Raw genomic sequence first — 23922 nt, 5'->3', positions numbered from 1 at the left:
GCCACTCTGACTGGTGTGAGGTGGTATCTCAGTGTGGTTTTGATTTGTGTTTCCCTGATGATGAGAGATGTTTATTTATTTTTGAGAGAGACAGAGACAGAGCGTGAGCAGGGGAGGGACAGAGAGAGAGGGAGACACAGAATCTGAAGCATGTTCCAGGCTCTGAGTCAGTACAGAGCCCAATGCGGGGCTCAAACCCACGAACCATGAGATCATGACTGGCACTGAAGTCGGAGGCTTAACCAACTGAGCCACTCAGGCGCCCCTGGATTTTGCTTTTTAATCCAAACTGACAATCTCTCCCTTCTGAGGGGTTTAGTGCATTTATAGTTAATGCGATTATTAATATGGTTAGGTTGAAGTCTATTATCCTTATCATCTATTTGCTTCCTACCTTCTCACCTGCTACTTATCTTTTCCCTTTTTTTTGGCTTCTTTTAGGTTGTTTCTTATTATTTCATTTCATCTCCTTGTTGGTTTATTAGCTATAACTTATCTTTGTTATTTTAGTGGTTGATTTACTATTTATGGTAAATAATTTTTACTACAATCTACTAGGCAACTTCAAGTACACTGTAAGACTTACAATAATATATTTCCATTTACCCATCCTTTGTGCCATTCTTGTCAAGCATTTTACTTTTACATAAATACTGCATTACATTATTATGTTTAAACAGTTATTTTCTAAAAGATGTAAATAGTATGAAAAAATTTGATCTACTAATCCTTATAGTTACCACTCCCACTGCTCTTCATTGTAGATCCAGATTGACACCTAATCTTTCTTCTACCTGAAGAACTTCTTTTAACATATCTGTAGTACAGTTTGATGATGATGAATTCTTTCAAGTTTTCTATATCTAAAAAAGTCTTCATTTTATTCTTGTTTTTTTAGCTTATTTTTGCTGAGTATAAAATTCTAGGTTGACAGACATTTTTTCTTTCTGTACTTCAAAAATGGTTCTCTACTGTCTCATTTACTTTGTTTCTGACAAGAATTCTACTGTCACCTTATCTTTAATGTAAATGTCTTTAATTCCCTGGTTGCTTTCAATTTTTTTCTTTATTATGCTTTTGAGCAATGTGATTATGATATGCTTTGGTGTTATTTCTTCAAGCTTTTTGAGCTTGAGTTTGTTGGGCCTCTTTGGATTGTGTTTTCAGTTGTCATTAAATTTTCATTAAATTTGGAAAAATCATGGCTATTATTTCTTAAATATAATTCTCCTATCCCCCACCTCCCATCTACCTTTCAGGGACTCCAATTACACATATATTAGACTGTGTAAAGTTTTCCCACAATTCATTGATACTCTTCATTTTTAAAAATTTCTCTTTGCTCTCTACATTTAATTCTGGATCATTTCTATTGCTGTGTCTTCAAGTTTACCAGTCTTTTCATCTGCAATGTCTACTCTGCCATTAATCCCACCCTGTGGGATTAATACATTGTATACATTGTATACATTGTAGTTTTCATCTTTAGAATTTTGATTTGAGTCTTTTGGACATCCTCTATGTCTCTATTTAATTTTTTGAATATATAAAATCGTTATAATAATTGTTTCAATGTTTCTGTCTAGTAATTATATTTGTGTCAGTTTTATTTTCAATTGATAAATTTATAACCACATTATTGTTCATATGTTCCTTGCATATTTCTTTGAATTTCTGATAATTTTTTATTGGATGCCAGACTATAAGTTTTAATCTTGTTGGGTGTTAGATGTTTTTGTATTCCTATAAATATTATTGACCTGTGTTCTGGAATATAATTAAGTTACTTAGAAATAATTTGATCCATTTGGGTCTTGCTTTCAAGATATCTGAGGGAAGACTGGAACATCATTTAGTCTAGGATTAAATTTTCCTCACTACTGAAGCAAAACCCTTCTGAGAATTCTATTAACTGCCCTGCAAATCATAAGGTTTTCCAGTCCATCTGTTAGATGCTAGAACAGGCACTATTCCCACTCTTGTATAAATACTAGGCATTGCTTCCTCTAATCTTTTCAGGTGTTTTCTGCTCCCTGCTTCTGGTAGTTTCCTTGGATGCATGTGCTAATCAGATCTCAGCTGACCACTCAAGAGTGGTCCCCTGAAGATCTCTGGAGTTTTCCTATCCTATAGTCTGTCCTATGGATTCTCAATGTTTTGGTCTTATCAGACTCCAAGCTCTGATTGCTCACCTCAGGAAATCTGCCAAGCTCTGCTTGTATTCTCCATCCTTGTGCCATGACCTAGAAACTCTCTTAGATAATAAAGTTGGTGCCATCATAGGGCTTACCTCATTTGATTCCCGTCTCTTGGGGATTACTGTCTTTTGCTGCCTAATGTCTAATGTCATAAAAAATATTTCATATATTTCATGTGTTTCTTAGTTATTTAAGGCAAGAGAGTATACTTGGTCCTTGCCACTTTACCTGAAGCAAAATCTCTCCTGGGGATCTTCTGAAAATTCCAAAACCCAGGCCACACACACAGACCAAGTAAACCACACTCTCGGGGTGAGACACAGGCTTCAGTAATTGTCAGAGCTCCCCCAAGTGATTCCAATGGGCATGCAAGTTCAGGAACAGAGGGGAGTTATATGATGGATGCTTTTCACCACATTCTCCTTGTACCATTTGAACTTTGGACATACGTATTGTTTATTCAGAATTAATTAGAAATTATAAAAATGCCATGAAAATAATACCCTACCCGTGAACAAAAAGAACTGAACATCAATACTTTGTAAATTTACTCTAATGAATTGATAAAAATTGTCATTAACATGATTTTTTATATAGCAAATGTATTGAAGGTAGAGAGTGGTATATTGGAAGTATCATGGGCTTTAAAATCATTTATCAAGTAGATGGACCGAGAGAGGAGTAGGTCAGCCACCTAGAACCATTTTCAAATTCTACTTTTGTTACTTCTTTAACTTCTCTTCATCTGTAAATTGAGGAGCATAATACTAGCCTCACAGGGCCAGAAATTCAGCCAAAAAATATTTATTGAGTACCTATTATGTACTATAATGTACTATGTACTATTATGAACAAGGCACTCTTCTATAGCAGCAAACAAACATAAAAGTCCCTAACAGGGAAGGAGGCTCGAAAGGAGAGAAAGAGAGAGAAAGAGAGAGACAGAGATTAAGAAAAATATGACGCATATTAGATGATGATAATAGTGCTACGGAGAAATAAAGCAGGGACTGGTGCTAAGAATAGTTACTATAAAGATTAAAAAAGATAAGGTATCTCCACGGGCCAAAACAGTGTCTGGTACAGAGCAGGTACTTAGTAACCTATAAAAGGATAACTAAGGCAGGTAAAATATTTTATTTTCTTAGAGTATATTTTTCTCCAATTTATCTACCCATCTGAATCATCCTAATTCAGAGTAATGAGATCCGAATTAGAGGATTTTTCTTATTGACAGAATACTAAAGTCAGCAGAGAACTTGACTAGAGTGTTATTGACAGTTTTTTTTTAATTTTTTAATGTTTTACTTATTTTTGAGAGACGGAGTTCAAGTAGGGGAGGAACAGAGGGAGAGGGAGACACAGAATCTGAAGCGAGCTCCAGGCTCTGAGCTGTAAGCACAGAGCCCGACATGGGGCTCAAACCCACTAACCATGAGATCATGACCTGAGCCGAAGTCAGCTGCTTAACTCGCTGAGCCACCCAGGTGCCCCTGTCTGCAGTTCTTCTATAAAATTCTATCATAAAAGATAAAATGTTAAGCTTAAGAGTCCATTTCACCTGTTTAAAACTATACCTATTTTTAAAAAATCTCCTGTACAGACTTTTTTAATCCTCTGAGTTAGACTTGTTGAAATGAAAATAGTTTATCATTTACTAAAAGGCGTCAGTAAATATATTAAATGCAGAAGTTAATGGAAGAGATAAGTTGGCATGGCATGGGTCCTAATGAATCAATTTGCCAACTGCCATATATTTCAAACTTTATATGCCCACACTCTGGTGGTAACACTGGACCCCCACAGCCTTAACACCAGATATCATTCACTCAAGGACTTATTTCATGATAATATTAGAGAGTTACTATCTTTTGAGGTAATGTGGGTCATTAAGAAAATAGTCAAATAAGCTTAGCAACCCTTAATAAAATTAAAACTATAACGTACATTCAAGCTGATGTCCTTTTAGTCTGAGCCATGTATCATACAGTTAATATTGAAAATGAACTTGGGGCACCTGGGTGGCTGAGTTTGTTAAGCATCTGACTTTCGCTCAAGTCATGATCTCGCAGTTTGTGAGTTCGAGCCCCACATTGGGCTCTGAGCCTGGAGCCGGCTTCTGATTCTGTGTCTCCCTGTCTCTCTGCCCCTTCCCCACTCATGCTCTGTCTCCCTGTCTCTCAAAAATAAATAAACATGAAGAAAAAATTTTTTAAGTTTTAAAAAAATAAAATAAACTTAGGTAGTTATTTTCACCAAGGAACTTACTTCAAATATCCTAGAAAACATTTGCTCTCTGTATAGTTAAAAGGAATGGCCATCAATAGGCCCATCATGGATGGTATATTTCTGAAGTATATTCCTCTCCTCATCCTATGCACATAAGCTGCTCAATCCAAGCACTTAAGTACAAAAACAAAACATAGTAATTGCTTCTCTAAAAGTGTCCTTATATAAAATCACAAACATCTTTCATATACACACCTTGATAAATCACTTCCCAAATAACATAATGAGTCACTGCCTTGTGAAACACCTTGCTTTTCCATAAGAAAAACATTATATTTATTTTGTCCTTGGTAGATCACTAGTCTCATTACTTATTCTCATCTCTAGGAGGAGGGAGAAAAAAAAGGATTTTATCAAAGTGATTTACTTGTGTCAGGCCTGGAACTGAACTAAACGCAATGGCAGTTCCTATATAAAGGATGGTGTAATTGAATTATTGCCTTTTAAGTGATTGAAAACAGTGGTGCAATATCAGGGCCATCTCTTCGAAGATGTTACAAAGAGTAGACAGCCCCCACTGTTTACTTTCTCTCTAATCCCTGTTTCTAGCAGAATGAAAAGTGCAAAGCATCTGTTTAGCCTAGAAACCCTATCACAAGGACTTCTAAAATCCTGTACCCTGAAAAATAAGGGACGATTCACCCAATGGGTTAAGTGATTTTGGCATCACAAGCCATGACAGTGTCTTGTAATGCTCAGTTCTCTTCTATCCTAGAGCAAGAAAATGGAACTTTAGTAGGTTTCCTTTGGATTTAGTGGATTAATAAAATGGGCACCTTTACTGAAGCACCACTATCTGCCTTTCTAAAAACCTAACACTAACTTATCTTTCTAGGCATAAGAAGTACATTATTACCTTAGGTATCTGTAAAAGATCTCTTTTGATTATTATGTAACCATCAATTCCAAGGACAATATACTGTGAGAGGCACTATCATAGCCAGAAGGTGGGCAAGATAAAGGGGAGCTATAATAATTATGTTGATATCCTGCCAAAATGTTTAGACCTGTTTGAAGTCACTGTTTATTCAAACTCCAAACAATTAAAACCAAAACATTCTATCAGCATTGGAACTGGCTGCCCATCATCTACCTCTGAAACTAGAGTGCAAATTTCTCAATGTTCAAAAAGCAAAACCTTCCTTTTCCCCCTCACAGTCTCCTTTGCACCCCCATAATACCTAATATATTCTTCTTTTACTGTACTTACTCTACTGATCACAATCGTGTGCTAGCATGACTATCTCTACTGCTGTACTGTTGGGCCATGAGCAGAGAGAGAACAATACTTAATCTAGGCAGTAGTTCTCAAATTTCAATGTGTATTGTGAACTGAATGTCTGTGTCTTCCCAAAAATTCACCTGTTGACATCTTAACTCCCAATTTGATGGAATTAGGAGGTGGGGCTCTCGGTAGACAATTAGGTCTTAAGGATGGAGCCCTGATGAATTGGATTTGTGCCTTTATAAAAATAAATTCTTGGGTTATTATTGAGTATGGAGATTGTGTACTCCTAAAGCTGGTTATAGAGTCATAGTTATTTTAGATGAAATTAGGACTTTCAGTAGCTATAACTTGCAATGCTTTGTTGAAGCCTTCCTACACTATACATGTCAGGGAGAAAATGAGATGTTATTTCAATTTATATTCTAACTTTCTCTCCTAAATACAGGCCTGGAAAAAAAAAACTATGTTTAGGGAGAAAATGTCAAATCCATTAAAATCAATTCTAATTTTGAAGAGACAAAATATTTAACATTGTTCTTGCTCCTTAATTTGTTCAAGTTTATATCATCTTCCTGAGCCTTTATAAATAACTCCTTGTCACAAAGATTTTCCCAAAGATTTATGCAGATAATGGTATAAGTTACTGGAAGATAATATATCAATATCTGTAGCTTCCACAAAGTACTTAATAAATGAGAACTTTACATAATACAATTTGAGATGTATTATAAATCATTAATTTTAATTTGAGAACTGAAATGTATAATACACTCCATTTTGGAAAAAACAAAATAACTCTAATTTTTTTAAAAAGCTTTTAGAATCCAGTTTATTATTACTTATTTTGCTTAATCCTACTGGTTTTTCTTTTCAGTGGTAATATGTATAAGTGTTTTTATATTATCATTAGCAACTTAAATAAGTAAAGTGGACCACTAAAAAAGCCCCCAAAACTACTATGTTTAGTTTCTAAGTCTAATAGCTGTGACAAGTGGAAGAAAGGTCTCAAGCAAAGTACAGATCACTCAGCCTCTAAGTAAACACTGGTAAACTGTGAGGGAGGGAAAAATATCCTTCATACACAGTACAAAAACACAAGCAGGTAAAAAACGAGTATAATTCACAACTAAATGCCAATGGTGAATAACTGCTACTTTAACTACCTGGCTCACCGGTTTGTTCAATACTACTTTATAAAATAAATGCTTTCTCTTAGAAGCTGTGGATAAATGAGTTAACATTTTAAGAACAGAAACACAGCTTGCTAGTTAAAGGAATTCTGTGGTAACTGTAAGATGAAAAAAATTAATTCCCTTAAAAGCCACCCTTTCTTTTTGAGATTGTTGTCAACAGGTTATTTTACCTTATTCAACTAGTCGGTTTTATTTAAAAGCAGACTTTAATCCGGTTACCAAAGAAAATCGCTTTCCTTTTATGCTGCTGGCTCTTATACTAAGTTTCCTCATTGGAGATGATTTTGTTGTTGTTGTTTGTTTGTTTTTTGTTTTTTAATTCAAGGTAGTTAGCAAACAGTGCAGTCTTGGCTTCAGGAGTAGAACCAGTGAGTGATTCATCTCTTTCATATGACACCCAGTGCTCATCCCAACAAGTGCCCTGCCCAACCTCCCCCCGCCCCCCACCTCCTCTCCAGCAACCCTCAGTTTGTTCTCCATATTGAAGAGTCTCTTATGGTTGGCCTTCCTCTCCAGTTTTATCTTCTTTTTCCTTCCCTTCCTCTGTGTTCATCTGCTGTGTTTCTTAAATTCCACATGAGTGAAATCATGATATCTGTTTCTTTCCTACGGAGCAGTGTGATCGGATTCCTCATCTGTATCTGGGCTTTGATTTCTTCTACAAAATGAGGGGTGGTACGGAACTGGCGGGCTGGATTAGATGATCTCTAAGATTCACATGGCTCTAACAGTTTATGAATCCTTAAATATGTAAAAGGGAAACATTAAAAATAGCCATTTTGAAAAAGTCCACTAGCTGTAAAGAACCCTGGGTTCTAACCTCCAGATCTTCTACTAACTAACTGTGTCCTGAGCAAATCACTTGCAGGTTCTGGGCCTTCATCACTTCGTTGGTATAATGACAGATTAATTGGATGGCTCCCCACATCATTCCAGCCCCAAAATACATACTTCCTAGAAAGCTAGGTTTAAGTGGTTTTTTTGGAAGTTCACTCACAAAATGTCAGGGCACACTTACGTATGAATATAATCTACAATATTTTTCTTATGTTTTAATCTGTGTTTAAGAAAGAATGAACTATGTGTGTGTATATATATACATACATACCAGTAATTAAAAATAAAGTCATTTTAATTTATACAATATTGGAGAATCATGTGTTGCTCAATAGTCTCAGAGATAAAATTCAATTTTTAACTCTTTGATTTCTGTCTCTCCATTCTGAGCAGCATCATATTCCTGGGGCCTATCCCTCTAAGTAGAGGTGACAAGAGGTCCTCTGCCCTTTCCTATCACAGAGCCCTGTGGCTCCTGTGACAGAGAGCAGGTCCCTGGGAAGCAGGGGCAGGTCCAAGCAGTTAGTAGCTACTAACTACTGTTAGTAGCTTTTGCCATTTGCTATTTTTAGCATGTTTATTTGCAAGTAGCTTGATAATGTCGCTGCCTTCAATATTCATGAAGGGTTTTTCGGTTTTGTGTTAGCAGACTTCATGAAAATTCTATTTCAGTTTTACTTCATCTCAGACACTGCAGAGTGTGCCTTGGAAGAGTGTCCATACACTCAGGGATAGTTGTATTCATGAAAGATTAAGGGAATTAGCAAACTTTATGAGTCACAACCATTTCTCTATTCACTCAGCTGAAGTTTAATCTATCTATTTTCTTAGCCAGTATAGTCCCCTCTTCCCAATATACATATTACTCTCCTTTGCCTAAATCTATTCTGCTGGTCTTCTCTAAGGATAAGACAGAAGAGTGATATGAGAACTTATGCTGTTGGCTATCTGGGCAACAGCTATTAGGCTGAACTAACCACTTCGCAAAATACACGACTTCAGGAGGACTGTTAGAGTTTCCTTTTTTCCAGATCTAGCCCGAATGCTTAGAAAAAAGCCCCCACACCAGCAGATATCCCAAGTAGGGGAAAGTGAAGACGGGAAAGAGGAACTAAGTGCACAGAAGGTTTGTTCTAGACCAAACCTCAAGAAAAAGATAACTATTACATCCAAAATCCAAAGGTAGAAGAGGATTTTTAAAGAACTACCTCTACTATCAGACCTCTGGAGAGAGTATTGAGCATGCCATCCATTCTGCTCTACCACTGAGTCACTCAAAATGGTGTGAGCGCCAGGTGTCTGGAGGGGACCCGGATGTAGACAGTGGAAACCCACGCGGTCCTCACATTTCACGTCACCCACAGATTGCCACCTCTCTGACTCTAAAGTTATCAGCAGTGCTTTTAACAACTCAAAAATGATTCCACGGGGAAGCTTACAAGAATTTGGTGTAGGGAGAGTCTTGGATTGTACACCAAAGATGACTCCCTATGAGGAAGCAGGAAGCACAACAGGAGCAACTGAGTAACGTTTCAAAGGACTGATAACCCCTTCTTTCTGCCCCTCAACAACATCTGTGTGTGAAGGAAACAGGGACATAACAAGTCCAGATAACCCTCTTCTGGGAACTAGGGTTGCCCCTCTGCCTTTGATCAAGGACAATAAGAACAAAGGAAAAAGAAGAAAATCTTTTGGTCATTCCAGAAAAAAAAGACTGCCATTCAAACAGACAGGAATAGGTGATTGCCATCAGAGCTTGATAGCGACGCTTTCTATCAGGAGACAGTAAGAGCATAATTAAGATACGGCATGAAACAAAATGTGAGGCAAGGATCGGCTATCAAGTCAAACCAACTTTCAACCAACATATAAAGGCCACACACTGTCAGGTGCATGCTAAAGACAAGGAATAGTGGCCCCACAAGCCTTTCTTTGGATCTAGTGGGAAAAAAAAAAGAGCTTTAGACAAGCCAAATGACTGGGAGACACTGATATAAGATGTATCAGTGGGCATTAAATCTATGTTTACTTGAAGAACTAAGATTAAGGCATGGTGATAAAAAAGAATACAGGAGTGACTGGGTGACTCAGTCGGTTAAGCATCCAACTTCAGCTCAGGTCATGATATCACAGTTTGTGAGTTCAAGTCCCACATCGGGCTCTGTGCTGACAGCTCAGAGCCTGGAGGCTGCTTTGGATTCTGTGTCTCCCTCTCTAGGCCCCTCCCCTACTTGCACTTGCGCGCGCTCTCTCTCTCTCTCTCTCTCTCAAAAATATGTAAATTTACAAAATATATCTTTAAGAGGCACCTGAGTGGCTCAGTCAGTTGAGTGTCTGACTTCAGCTTAGGTCATGATCTCATAGCTCATGAGTTCGAGCCCTGCACTGGGCTCTCTGCTGTCAGTGCAGAGGTCACTTCAGATCCTCTGTCCTCCTCTCTCTCTGCCCCTCCCCTGCTGGTTCTCTCTCTCTCTCTCTCTCTCTCTCTCTCTCTCTCTCTCTCTCTCTCAAAAATAAATAAATAAACTTTAAAAATCTTTTAAAAATAAAAATAAGTTTAAAAAGTCTTTAATTAATAAATAAATTAAAAAAGAATACAGTGTGTAATGCGTATATACTCTGACAAGGTAGATCAAGTACAATTCTCGAGAATGGCAGGAGAGTGGGGAGGGATATGTAAGTAGAATAAGGTTGCTGATTATTTATTAACTGAGATTAAAGGAATATTACTTCCAGTGCTTAAAAGAGAAAACGAGGGGAAAAAAGAAGTTACTAGTTAATTTCAATACTGCTTATAGTAGGGGGCCTAGAGAAAATTAGAAAGGGGGAGGGACTAGGAATTTTTTAAAAAATTAGTATAAAGGAAGACAGAATAAAAGAACGACTCTTGCTAACTATCAAAAAATTGCAGCAAAGAGAGAGGATAATAAAATAGGCCACATATTAAACAATTATTTACATAAAAGACTTATTTATCTATTTAAATTTAACAAAGTACAACTGAACTCCAACATATTAATATGTACCTTACACATATATTTTATACTCACATAGTATAGAGGTAAAAAATGTGTAGAGTATGTTAACATTTAAGAAAAGGAGGAAGTCAGGGCACCTGGATGGTTCAGTCAGTTAAGCGTCTGATTCTTAATTTCAGCTCAGGTCATGATCTCACGGTTCCTGAGACTGAGTCCTGTGTCGGGTTCCACACTGATGGCACAGAGTCTGCTTGGGATTCTATCTCTCCCTCTCTCTCTGCCTCTCCCTTTCTGTCTATCTCTCTCTCTCTCAAAATAAATATATAAACTTTAAACAAAAAAAGAAAACGAAGCAAAATATAAATGTGTATCTACTTATATTAAGAAACACAAAAAAACAGTTCTTTTTTTTTTTCATGGTTACTTATGGGAGAAGGAAGAAACAGGGTGGAAGGGAAGGAATAGAATCTTGCCACCTCTGAATAAGCCACGTTCTGTAGATCTGCCTCAAAACCATGTAAATCATTTACTAAATAATCATGTAAGAAATTTACATTTTTAATTCAAAAAAAACCAGAAAATACAATAAAACAAATGAACCTAAACGGGTATCATTGGTTAGTAAGCATAACTACATAGAGGAATAAATCCAAGTGACTTCAAGATACTCTAGTAGTAAAATAAGGAAAAGACACTAAGCAAACAAGCCAAAAACAAACACCCTAGTAGAATCTACACTAAGGACACAAAGAACTACATCAAGAATTTTAGCTATTTTTAGGTGCCATGTTTTTGGAGGAATGTGATATGTGTATTGTGAGATCGCTGTGTATCTACACACTGTGAGATAAAGCACATGAGTAATGACAGAGCAATCTATCATTTCCCTCATTAGGGAGAACTGCATGCTCAGCATCAGAGAAGAGAGACAGGTGTAAGGTCAAAGAGGTTAAGTAAAAGCCTTATCACCCCAAATTTAAATGGAAACTACTAGTTTGAACTCATGTTTGTTGGATTTTAGCTTTTTAAAAAATGTTTATTCATTTTTGAGAGATAAGACAGAGTGCAAGTGAAGGAGGGGCAGAGAGAGAGGGAGACACAGAATCTGAAGCAGGCTCCAGGCTCTGAGCTGTCAGCACAGAGACCAACTTGGGGCTCAAACCCACAACTGTGAGATCATGACCTGAGCCGAAGACCAGAGGTCGGATGCTTAATCAACTGAGCCACCCAGGCACCCTATGATTTTATCTTTAATGTCCACATGTGTGGGCGCACACCCTTCAAACTGAAAGCATAGGTGGAAAGGTAGAGGCTCACATTTTACTTATTTAAAGTTTGAGTACCTGATTCTTACACATTTCAAATACACTATTTTGCCATTTTAAAATGCGAATCTGAAAAATATAGTTTCTAATTCCCTAACAATAAACCGGATGATATGTTAGGAGTCTAACACCTGCTTTCCCAAAAGCCTTGTATACTCTTCTCTAAAGGCCCTGAAAGTTTCTAGTGCTTGGAGAGAAAAAAAAAATAGTCTATTTTCCAATCCATCGTAATCTAAATTAGAAACTGGATAACAACAACAACACAGATAATTGAGATCTATAGAAAGTCTTAGAAAGCATGCATGTCCAGGTTGTTCCTTTGTCACCCTGCTCTGTCATCTCTCTTCTGGCTTGAACTCCACCTGCTAAAATGACCCTCCGAGCCTGTCCCAACCACCACCGCAAAGGCAGGAAGAATAAGGTGTCGGCAGAGATCAGATCTCACCAGTTTTGTCAACAAGCTCAAACAGAAATTCTGAGTTTCTTCATTTTAACCCATAAAGAGGAAAAATCATATTATGGACATAAAATTGCTGGGGAGGAGTTTGCCCTACTGCCATATTTCCACAGTCTCTTAAAGCTCTAAGACGGGAATCAGCAAACTTTGTCTAAAGAAGCCAGAGAGTAAATGTTTAAAGCGTCCCAGGCTTTATGGCCTCTGTCAGATATACTCAGCTCGGTCACCGGGGGATGAAAGCAGCCACATGCAATCCATGAACTGAAAAATGTGACTGTCCTCCAATAAAACTTTACTTAAAGACAATAAGCCTTAATTTCATTGTTATTTCTACATGTCGCAAAGTATTACTTTTCTATTTTTTTCAACCACTGAAAAATGTAAAGATTATTCTTACCTTGTGGCCTCTACCTGCTCTCAGTCACTTACCTGATTAGAGATGGGCCCTCCTGACCCTGCACCGTTCCTAATGACCACCTTACTGCCTCAGACCCTCGACAAGCAGGCTGAGAGCTATGTTAGGACCAGGCACCGCTTTCTTTGTTAGCCCTGTAAGTCATTATGAAGCACACAGAAATAATCCACAAAATCTGAACCTCTTTAGCAAAGAGGTTCTTTAGCTGCTCCAGGGCCTGATGCAGATAAAACTTCCATCAATTCCCAGAATATTAGATTTGCAACTTTCCTGAAGTTTCCCTCCTCGTCTAAATTAATGGAGAGGCTTTGAGCTCTGAGGGAAAAGGCCTGATTCCTACTGGGCTTGTGTCCAAATTTCATGTGTTCGAATGTTCGAATGCCAGCGGGTTTTAAACTTATTTCATAGAGATTTTCAGTATGAATCCTGAATGAATAAGGTGAGACAAGCCTATGTATTTAATTCTCTGCCCACTGACACGACCGAGGAAACAGGAAATCGAGTGGAATGCCAACTGCATGCGTGGATGTTTTAGCCACAAATGGAGAGGAGCGAGGAACGCGCCAAGCAGCATGGCAGTCACCACCGGCACGAGGCGGGGGGGCGAGCTAGTTGGGGGGGAAAACAGGAGAAGTCCTCTGTCAGAACTTCACCTGAACCCCACCTTGGGGCAGCAGAGATGAATGATAAAGGTGGGTCTTTGAACACCTGACAAGGAGGAGATTCTCCCACTCTAGGGGCTAAAACTAAGGAATCCCAGAGCGACGCTCTCAGCTAACCCAGGGTGGTTAGGGTCACTGGATGCAGGGGGTCCATGACCGTGGCTGCTCTGGCCCTGGAGGAAGGCTGCAGGGCTGCTGGGCTGGGCTGGGGGGGAAGGGGCGGTGGCACCGCTACTTGTAGCTAACTTGAGGCAGACTGAGAGGGGAGCTCAGTCACTGCACAGTGAAAACTCCCTTTCCCGACTACATGCCCTGCCCCCGCCCCCGCCCCCATGCCTTCCCCCAAACAGAATAATTATACTTCCACGGCAGCAAAATTATAACAAGTTTAAATTATCACCCTATTCTTGGGTCTGGACCTGAAAGATTTAACAAAGATCCACATGCTTTTATTCAAAATTAATCTCAGCTCCTAACACTAGGCAATCAGACATCCCATTCGGTAGATGAGCTAGGGAAAAGCAATTGGACATTACTAAAACATTCAGCAATTCAAAAGAAGAAAACGAGTCTTAAAAAGCAAGACAAGGGGTGCCTGGGTGACTCACTCAGTTATGCATCTGACTCTTGATTTCAGCTCAGGTCATGATCTCAGGGTGTGTGGGACTGAGCCCCGCGTTGGACTTCGTGCTGATGGCAGAGAGCCTGCTTGGGATTCTCTCTTTCTCTCTCTGACCTCCCCCACTCATGCTAACATTCTCTCTCTCTCAAAACAAATAAATAAACTTAAAAAAATAAATGAATAAAAAATAAAAAGCAGAACAAATGCTCTCTTTTGAAACAGACTTGTTTCAAGAAACAGGAAGAAGTAATATATGTTTTCAATTTTTCAGCAAGATTTAAGAGCCCGCATTAACAAAACAAGCACTAATGGGCATGAGAAGGAAATCACCAGGATGTGAAAGTATTCTCAGAATGCCAAAGTAACATAACCACATCCTAAAAGAACTCAGGACACAGAACACTGGATGCTGCAGGAAATAAAATCAAACAAATGAGAACTCTTATATAAGAATTTCTCCCAATATCATGTAAAAAGTTAAGGAGATGAAAATTATTAAACAATAAGAGACACAGGGAACAGTTTTGGGAGATGTAACATACATATAATAGGAGCCTTGGACGGTCTGAATAGAGCAGACCACTTAGAAGCAAAAGAGAAGAGATAAAGAAGAATGAGAAGACAGTCTGCCTGAGCAGAAAAATGACTTGAGTTTTCAATTTAAAGGGTTTATTTATAGAGTAAATACTAATTTTTACAAATCTACAATCAGACAAATACTGGCCAATTTCTGAGTTGCAAATAAAATCTAAAAGCATTTTATCCAGACAGAGAGAAAAAAAGGTAAGTTTCCAACAAAAGGGGAGGCACTGGCACCAGCTTTTATTCCATAGGATTTAAAAGCCAGATGGCAAAGGATGGATGAAAGAATCTGAGGGGAAAGACTGCACAATGGCGGCTGGTCCTCTCAGATAAACAAGACTCAAAAAGAAAAGGACCCACACATCCTTCCCCAACCAATTACTCAACGTTTACCAACAACTGAGAATAAAGTCAGAACACAATTCCAATAATTGGAAAGACTACAGAAATGAGCAATAAACAGTAAAATGACTAGAATTCAATTTAAATGACTATAATTGATGTACTGTGATCCCTAACAAAAAATTTTTTGAAAAATATAAAGAAGATACATGAATAAAAATCTGAATTTAAAATCCCAAATCAGGGGCACTTGGGTGGCTCAGTTGGTTAGGCATCTGACTTTGACTTAGGTTAAGATCTTGCAGTTTGTGGGTTCAAGCCGTGCATCAGGCTTGCTGTCCTCAGAACATAGCTTGCTTCAGATCTTCTGTCCCCATCTCTCTGTCCCTGCCCAACTTGTGATCTCTCTCTCTCAAAAATAAATAAAACATTAAAAAAAAAAATCCCAGACATGTAAACCAAAATTATGGATGGAAGGGGAGGGGTAGTAAAAAGAAGAATCAAATACTAAATATCTCCTATTTTACAAGAAAAGAAAGTGTATTGCTTCTGACAATAACAGAAATGTCAAGTTTACAATTATGTCTTTTAGAATTTGAAAGCAGAGATGCCTGGGTGGCTCAGTTGGTTAAGGGTCTGACTTCAGCTCAGGTCATGATCTCATACTCCATGAGTTCGAGTCCCACATCAGGCTCTGTGCTGACAGCTCAGAGCTTGGAGCCTGCTTTGGATTCTGTGTCTCCCTTTCTCTCTGTTCCTTCCCTAGTCATGCTCTGTCTCTCTCTTAAAAATCAATACATGTTGAAAATTTAAAAAAAAAAGAATTTGAAAGCAGAATTATTAAAAAGAAATACAATTAACACTAGAACAAACACTGGTTTCAGAAAAACTACAGTGAGTGTGAAGCTCAACTTACAAATCATGTGAATAAAGTATCAATCTCTCTAAACTTCTGCTATCTCATCTACTAAATAGGGATGATAATGATTCTTTATCGTAGGACTATTTTGATGAGTGTGTAAAGTATATAGCCCACTGCCTGACTGTGGGACATCGGCCATAATAAAAGGGGCGGGGTGGAGGGAAGTTGATAAACATAACAAAAGACAAGAAGAGAAAATGAAATGTAAAGCAAAGAGCTGAATTTAACAGAGAGCAGATACATCAAACATATCACTTATTACAATATTGGAGAGGGATTACATTTTTCTATTAAAACACAAAGACCTTCAGACAAAATTTTTAAAAAATAGATACTCTTGTTATTTTTAAAAAGACACATCACTATTTACTCAACATATATGTGAGTGCTTACCACATACCAGCCACTGTTCTAGGATCTAGGGATACTGCAGGAAACAAAAGACAAAGCCTCAGCCCCATTCAGATTTGGCGGCAGCACATTCCAGGCAGAGGCCTAGGCATGCTCACTCAGAGAAAAGTGACCAAGAGAAAGGTACATGAGTTCAGAGACAGAACTGAGAGGGTTGGGGTCAGAGTCCATAAGACCTCTCAAGCAATGTCTGGACTGGGATTTTACTATCAATGAGGTGAGTCACTGGAGAGCTCTGAGCAAGAGTGATGTAGTCCAGTTCCCTTTCCTTGACAGGGAAAGTACGCTATTTTGACTTGTGTGCTAGAAATGGACCTAAGGGGAGTAAGAGGAGAGGAGGAAAGATCAATGAGAAAATTCATGTGATAATCTAGGAAAGAGATGACAGTGTCGCAGTTAAGGATGGTAGCAGTGGAGATGGCAAGGAAGTAGTTGGACTCCTCTGGACATAGTTTGAAAGATCAGCTGACTGTTTGGATGTGGGAAGTTGAAGAAAGAGGGGGGCCAGGGATGACTGCCAGCCTTCCGGCCAGAGCTATGAGAAGGATGCGGTTGCTCATAGCTGAGATGGGAAGAGTAAGAGAAGAGCAGGTGTGGGAGAGGACGACAGGGCGTCCTGCTTCAGATGTGTGAGATTTGAGATGCCCTTTATGGGGAGAGGGAAGAGTAAAAGAAATAGCCAGTCAGATCTTTGAATTTGAGAGGCCGGAGCCAGAGATGTACATTTAATAGTGATCAGCATATAATAGCATGAAACCAGGTCAAATTACCCAGGAAGGCAGTACAGATTGAGAAGGAGAGTTCCCAGGACTCTGGAACACATCACTGTCTAAAGATGGAGGACAAGAGGAAGAACCAACTAGAGGGGTGGAGAAAGAATGGTCAATGGAGTAGAATAAAAACCAGAAGACTGAGAAGTCTTGGCAGCCAGGAGGAAAGTAAGAGAATGAACAAGTGTCAAGCCTGACTGACAGGCTGAGGAAGATGATGGCTGAGACTGTCCATCGGATTTAGCAATGGAGAGGTCACCGGTGACCTGGCCAAGGGGACTGGTAGAGAAGGGGGGGGAACGTCTGAAAGACAGGGTAGGAAAGACAAAGGGAAGAGAATAGATACAACTCTTAAGGAGCTTTACTATAAGAAGGAGCAGAAAACTGAGCAAGTCAGTAATTCAAGAGACAAATGGGATCTAGAGACACTTGTCAAATGTCAGGATACTTGATGATGCGGGGGCAGGGGGGGATACTGCTATAGTGACAAAGATTTTCCAAATTAAAAGGCAAATGAAAGAAAGCAAAAACTTAAAACGTATAGCAATATAACACTAGGCAGAGTAAATTCCAACACAAAAAGCATTAAATGGGATAGAAATTAATATACATTTCTGATAAACTATGGAACTTAACTAGTTAAATACATCTTTCCCATAAAAGTACTGCCCCCAGATAAATTCATGGGCAAGACTGTAAAATGACTTCTTTACATTTTTAAACCGATCCAGACAATCAAAAGGAATATATTTCAATATATTTGAACAAACTAGCAGAAACCTGATACCAATAACTGACAGAAAAGGGAAGAAGAAACAAAGTTAAATCTCTGTTACAAAAACTGATAAAATGTCTTAAATAAAATAGGAGTAAATTAAATCTATCATGGATTATAAGAAAACCAGTTAAAATCCAGACAAGATTTATTTCAGGAATAAATGGATTGTTCCACATGGACAATAGGACTATAATTATTCATATTATTATTTAGAAGTAGAAAAATAATTAAATTGTCTCAGATGTTAAAAGATTATTAAGTATAAATTCATTTAATATTCAGGATAACAAAAAATTCTTAGACATTGAAGGGTACTGCCTCAATATGATAAAGAATATCCACTTGAAACCCACTGCCAATGAAAACCATATATGATGACCAAACATTTGAGGCATTGCTATACAAGTCAAGAACAAGAGAATAATGCCAACTATGATCATTACTTTCCATTAGGGTCTTGGAAATTTTAGTGTAATAAAACAGGGAAAAGACATTTTTAAAAGCTTAGCTATTAAAATGAAAAAGACAAAATTATCATTTTTTACAAATTATACAGCAATCTGAGTAGAAAACTCGAGACTAAAAGGAAAAATTATTAAAACTCTTTTTTTAAGTTCTGTCAAAATGGCAATATGCCAAAGACATATAGGAATTGATACCTTTTTACAGACTATACTAAGTAGATTCTAATGAAACATTCTACTTTTAAAAGCAAGCTCTCTCTTCCCAAAAAGGTCTCTGGTGCAGTGCTATCCAATACAAAGGTAGTGTGAGCCATATATGTAATCTGAAATAGTCTAGTTGCCACATTAAAAAAAAATAGGTGAAATTAATTTTAATATGTTTAACCCAACATATGTCCAAAATGTCTTTTTTTTAAGCTTGAAAGAGAGCGAGAGAGAGAGAGCGAGAGAGAGAGAGAGACAGAGAGAGAGAGAGAGACAGAGAGAGTAAGCACAAACAGGGGAGGGGCAGAAAGAGAGGGAGAGAGAGAGGATCCCAAGTACACTCCAAGCTATCAGCATGGAGCCCAATGCAGGGCTTGAACTCACAAACTGTGAGATCATGACCCGAGTGGAAATCAAGAGTTGGACACTTAACTGACTGAGCCACCGAGGCACCCCCAAAATATTATTTTAACATCTAACAATATTTTAAAACTACTTTTGAGATATTTTCATTCTTTTTTCAAGGAGCCTTCAAAATCATGAGGTTTGTCTATTTGTACTTATAGCACATCTCAACTGGGAATAGCCACATTTCAAGTCCTCATTAGCCATGTATGGTCAGTGACCATTGATTAAATTGAACAATGTAGTTCTAGTAGACTTAGCTACGTGCCTAAGAAAACATGGAACATAAGAAAATAATGGTTAGGACTTACAAACTTGAAAATATCAAGACTTCTAAAGAACATAAAAAGACATTCCAGTAAAAAGACAAACATATGATATATTCCCAGAAGAAAGTCCCAATACTGTAAAGATACCAATTTTCTCCCCCAAATTATTATATAAATCGAACATAAGCCCAGTCAAAATTCCAATGACATTTTTTTGGGAAGATCTGACAAAAATGATTCCAAAGACTGGAAGTATAAATGTCAACAAATAACAAGAAGATTTGAAAATAACAAGTAAAAAGGTTTGGTGTTTGCCATATCAGATATCTAAGCATCAGTTTTTATATATTTTACCAATTTACAAAAATTAAAATGATACTGGAAGATTGATAAAGAGACTATTAAAACTGCCACAGGTAAGAATTTAGGGGGAATCATAAATAAGTGGGAAAGGAATATGTTAGTAAACACATGTATTGGGACCACTTACAAAAAATGACCAGTCTATATTATGTCTTACACCAAAATAAATACTGCATGACTTTTTTTTAAATTTTTTAAATGTTTTATTTATTTTTGATACAGAGAGAGACAGAGCATGAGAGGGGGAGGGGCAGAGAGAGAAGGAGACACAGAACTGGAAGTAGGCTCCAGGCCCTGAGCTAGCTGTCAGCACAGAGCCTGATGCGGGGCTCGAACCCACAAACGTGAGATCTGACCTGAGCCAAAGTCGGAGGCTTAACTGACTGAGCCACCCAAGCACCCCCTGCATGACTTTTTAAGTGAGAAACTAGAAAGCAGTAAAGTGACAGAAGTCTGTAGTTGAATATTTACATATTTATGTTATTTTGGGGTGGGGAACATCTTAATAGAAATTATCAAGTAAAAGAAAAACAGGTTTGGTGATTAAATATTCTATTTATCAAAAACATACAAACAACTAATTGCAAACTGGTAAAATGGTTCCAATAAACATAAAAATAAAAATATTAAGTACACCTAAGTAGCTTGTGTATAGATCAATAAGAGAAGAAAGACACAATACAAAAGAAAAAAGAGAGGGCTAATGACAAACAGGCCAGTTTACAAAAGAAAGGGCAAATTTTTGCCCATCAAATTGGCAAAGATAAAAAGAGAGTGATTATGTTTGGCAGAGGTACAAGAAATGGACACTCTTGACCATGACATGGACAAGTACTCTTGAGGGAAACTTGGCAGTAAGTATGAAAAGCCTTAAAAACATGTTTACCTTTCCCTTTCATGAGGTACCTAAACTAGGCAACTTCATAGAGACAGAAAGCAGAACAGACATTACCAGGGGCCGAGGGAGGAGGAATGGGGAGTTACTGTTGAGTGAGTAGGGATTTTCTGTTTGGGATGATGGAAACATTCTGGAAATGTATAATGGTGAGGATTGCGCAACACTGTGACTATACTTAATGCCACTGAATTCTATACTTAAAAATTATTAAAATGGCAACCTTTATGGCAAACATATGTTGCATATGTTACCACAATTTAAAAATTTTTTCCATTGCATAACTATAAACATTTATTAAACCATTTTCTATTATTGAATAATTAGGTTTTTCCCAAATTTTTAACAATTAAAAAATATGATTTAAAAAGTATATCCTTAGACCCAGTATTTTTATTCATTAGTATTTATCTTATGATAATAATGAAGAATATGGGTAAATATATGTATTTTCCTCCTGGCACTGTTTATAATAATAGAAAGTGGGAAGTGTAAATAACTAACACACAGTATTGCTCAATAAATGATGATACACAGTGGGAAATTAGGCAACCATTAAGAAGTATACTAAAGACAAACATCTATTGATAATAAGGGAAAATGATTAAAAATAGCATGTATGTAAAGTTTAAAGGAAGTAAATGTTTGTACATACACAGGAAAGTACCTGGAAGAATATATAAATTTTTGCCAGCAGTATTACCACTGAGTGAATGGGATTTGTTACTTATTTATGCTTTTTCTTACTTGTTATATTTTTCTACAATAAGCATGAACTCTCTTTGGAAAAAAAACTAATAAAAGAAACTTAATTTTGAAGAAATCATTTAAAAACCTTCCTACTTACTTTTCCCTTCTCAGAGGTAACACTATGCTTTCACTTACTGTACAAAGTGCCCCCCTCCAAGAAAACACCAACTTGACAGATTATTTATTATCATCTTACAAAGCAGCAAGTATTTCTTTCTCTGAACCAAATAATTATAAATTCAGTTATATTAAGAAATCCCTGGGGCACCTGGGTGGTTCAGCGGGTTAAGTATCCAGCTTCTGCTCAGGTCATGATCTCATGGCTTAGGAGTTCGAGCCCCACATCAGGCTCTGTGCTGACGGAGCAGAGGCTCCAGGCTTCAAGTACTATGTCTCCCTCTCTCTCTGATCCTCCCCTGCTCATGCTCTGTCTTTCTCTCTCTTTCTCTCAAAAATAAATAAACATTTAAAAAGATTTTTAAAAATGTTTTTAATCCCTTTAGGCTTTGGTTTACTTCTAATCTGTGCATTATAGGTATATGTGCAATGTATCTAATGAAAATACTTTGTACGTTTGCTAATGAGGTTCATTTCCTTTTACAAATAAGGGAGATGCTGTCACTGAGGAGTAAGGCTACATGTGAAGCATGTTAGACATTCAAGTGTCTGAACAGAACCTAGTAAAGTGAGAGCAAGAAAGCTGTAATGCCTTACAGAGTAAACCAAAGGCGTATGCAGCCGTAGAAGAAATAATACTATGAGTTTAGAGGGCTACGGCAAACAGGTTCAGTCCCAAAGGCATTTTTGTTTGGGTGTCCCATACTGTGGTTGTAAATCTGGAACAGGAAACTTGAAATCATTAAGATCACATATTTATAATATCATATTCAATTAGGTTAGGAAAGTGCAATTTCTGTCATCATGTCATAAAAAGATGTGTTTTTCTCTCAGATCTCTTATAAAGAAAAGTCCTCTCTATTGTTACAGATAGGGCTGTTTTCAATCAGTTATAAGGAGCAATTCAATTACTAGATGGTTTAGTGCAGTAACTGACTCCAGACTAATTTAATTTCTGTAGGTCTCTAAAGATCAATTGATCTGATTTGACCCATCCCCAAAGGCTGTTTAGGGAAAATTCAGACTTAAATACCTGGAAATGAAATCCAAACCCTTGGCCAATTTCACACTAGTTAGGTCATCTTGCAAACTTTCAGCTGGTCACGGAAGATGCTCTTTTCACCCTCAGACCATTGAAAGCTACTCAGCTTCACATCCATGGGAGTGTTCCCCACATCAGGACGCTTATTCAGTAAGTGGAAAATGTGCTGCATGTATGATTAAATCTGCTGTTCTAAAGGGCAGTCTCGGGACTCACATCTTGTGAGCACACGTGCAACTAAGAGGCTATTTTTACTCTAGGAGTGGTTTATTAAGACTACGAAAGTACACTTAGATGGGGTCCTCAAAATAATAATTATCATTATTTCATAATTTTAGATTTATAAAATTTCATAAATGTTAGCTTACTTGGTTCTGCTAATAAACCTTTGAAGTGGGCAGGGTCACTGTTGCCATAAGAAACAGACTCAGAGGCTAGGAGACTTCTCCAGGATCGCTGAGCCAGGGAAAGACAGAGCTGGGATCTAACTGATGAGTTTGTCACCCGGTATATTATACTCACCCTTTGATTTGAGGCAGAAGATAGGGCACACGCTAAAAAAACACACCACTACTGCCCCACCGAGCCACTGTCTTCATTCTTACCTGCTACCTGACTGAAACAGGCGAGGTCACTCATAATGCCACCTGTACACATCAGTCATGTGCCTCTGGCTCTCCAGAGACACATGAAAAAAGGTCCAGCCTGGATGAGGGCAGCCTTTGTAAATGGACTCATTTGTACCCACACTGCTGATGCTACATTCTCACTTGGGTCTCAAGGCCTAGCTGCGTGCCTTTGTCCCACCTAATTGGAGAGCTACCCACTTGGAGTCTCTTTGCCATTTGCAATGGATTTTGAACCACAAGCTCAAGCTTCTTTCCCTGATCTCAGCACCCTCAACCACTTGTCAAGCTCCCCAGCTACTTAATTTCTCTTTTTTTACTCAAATGCCACCACACCTGCCCCACACTCAGCCTCTCCTACTGGCTTCTCTGCCTCCCCATCGAGCCTTTCTCCAACTCAAAACCACCCACCCCCATGCTCTGCCATTTGGGAAGGCTGAGGGAAGGATCAGATAGATATTGGCAAAACATGTAATTATCTGTTGTAAAAATCAGCAATTGCCAGACCAAGTGGGAAAGAAGTGTGGGGGCCAGGAGATGGGACCATGTGGTAGGTAACACGGAGTGTGACAGAAATGTGTTGCAGTTAGTAGGGAAATCACACAAGTTTTAGAGATAAAATAAACCCGAGGGCTGGTGGCCAGCGTACACCACCTGGCAAATAAAGACTTCAGGCCACATAAAAGAATAAGTTCAGCAGATGAATAAGGTCTAAAGATCTAATGTGTAACGTGGTGACTAGAGTTGATAACACTGGATTGTATTATTGAAATCTGCA

The 23922-nt window shown here is 38.0% G+C and overlaps 1 protein-coding gene across 1 annotated transcript in view; it reads right to left on the bottom strand.

Annotated features, from left to right (window-relative positions):
• TBX20 (T-box transcription factor 20) overlaps window positions 1-23922 on the bottom strand; it is a 55719-nt gene that overhangs the window by 9506 nt on the left and 22291 nt on the right. The gene's annotated exons all lie outside the window — the stretch shown is intronic.

This window comes from Suricata suricatta, chromosome 2, assembly GCF_006229205.1.
Source record: "Suricata suricatta isolate VVHF042 chromosome 2, meerkat_22Aug2017_6uvM2_HiC, whole genome shotgun sequence".
NCBI classification, from domain to species: Eukaryota; Metazoa; Chordata; class Mammalia; order Carnivora; family Herpestidae; genus Suricata; species Suricata suricatta.
This window is presented reverse-complemented; position numbering and strand designations above follow the sequence as displayed.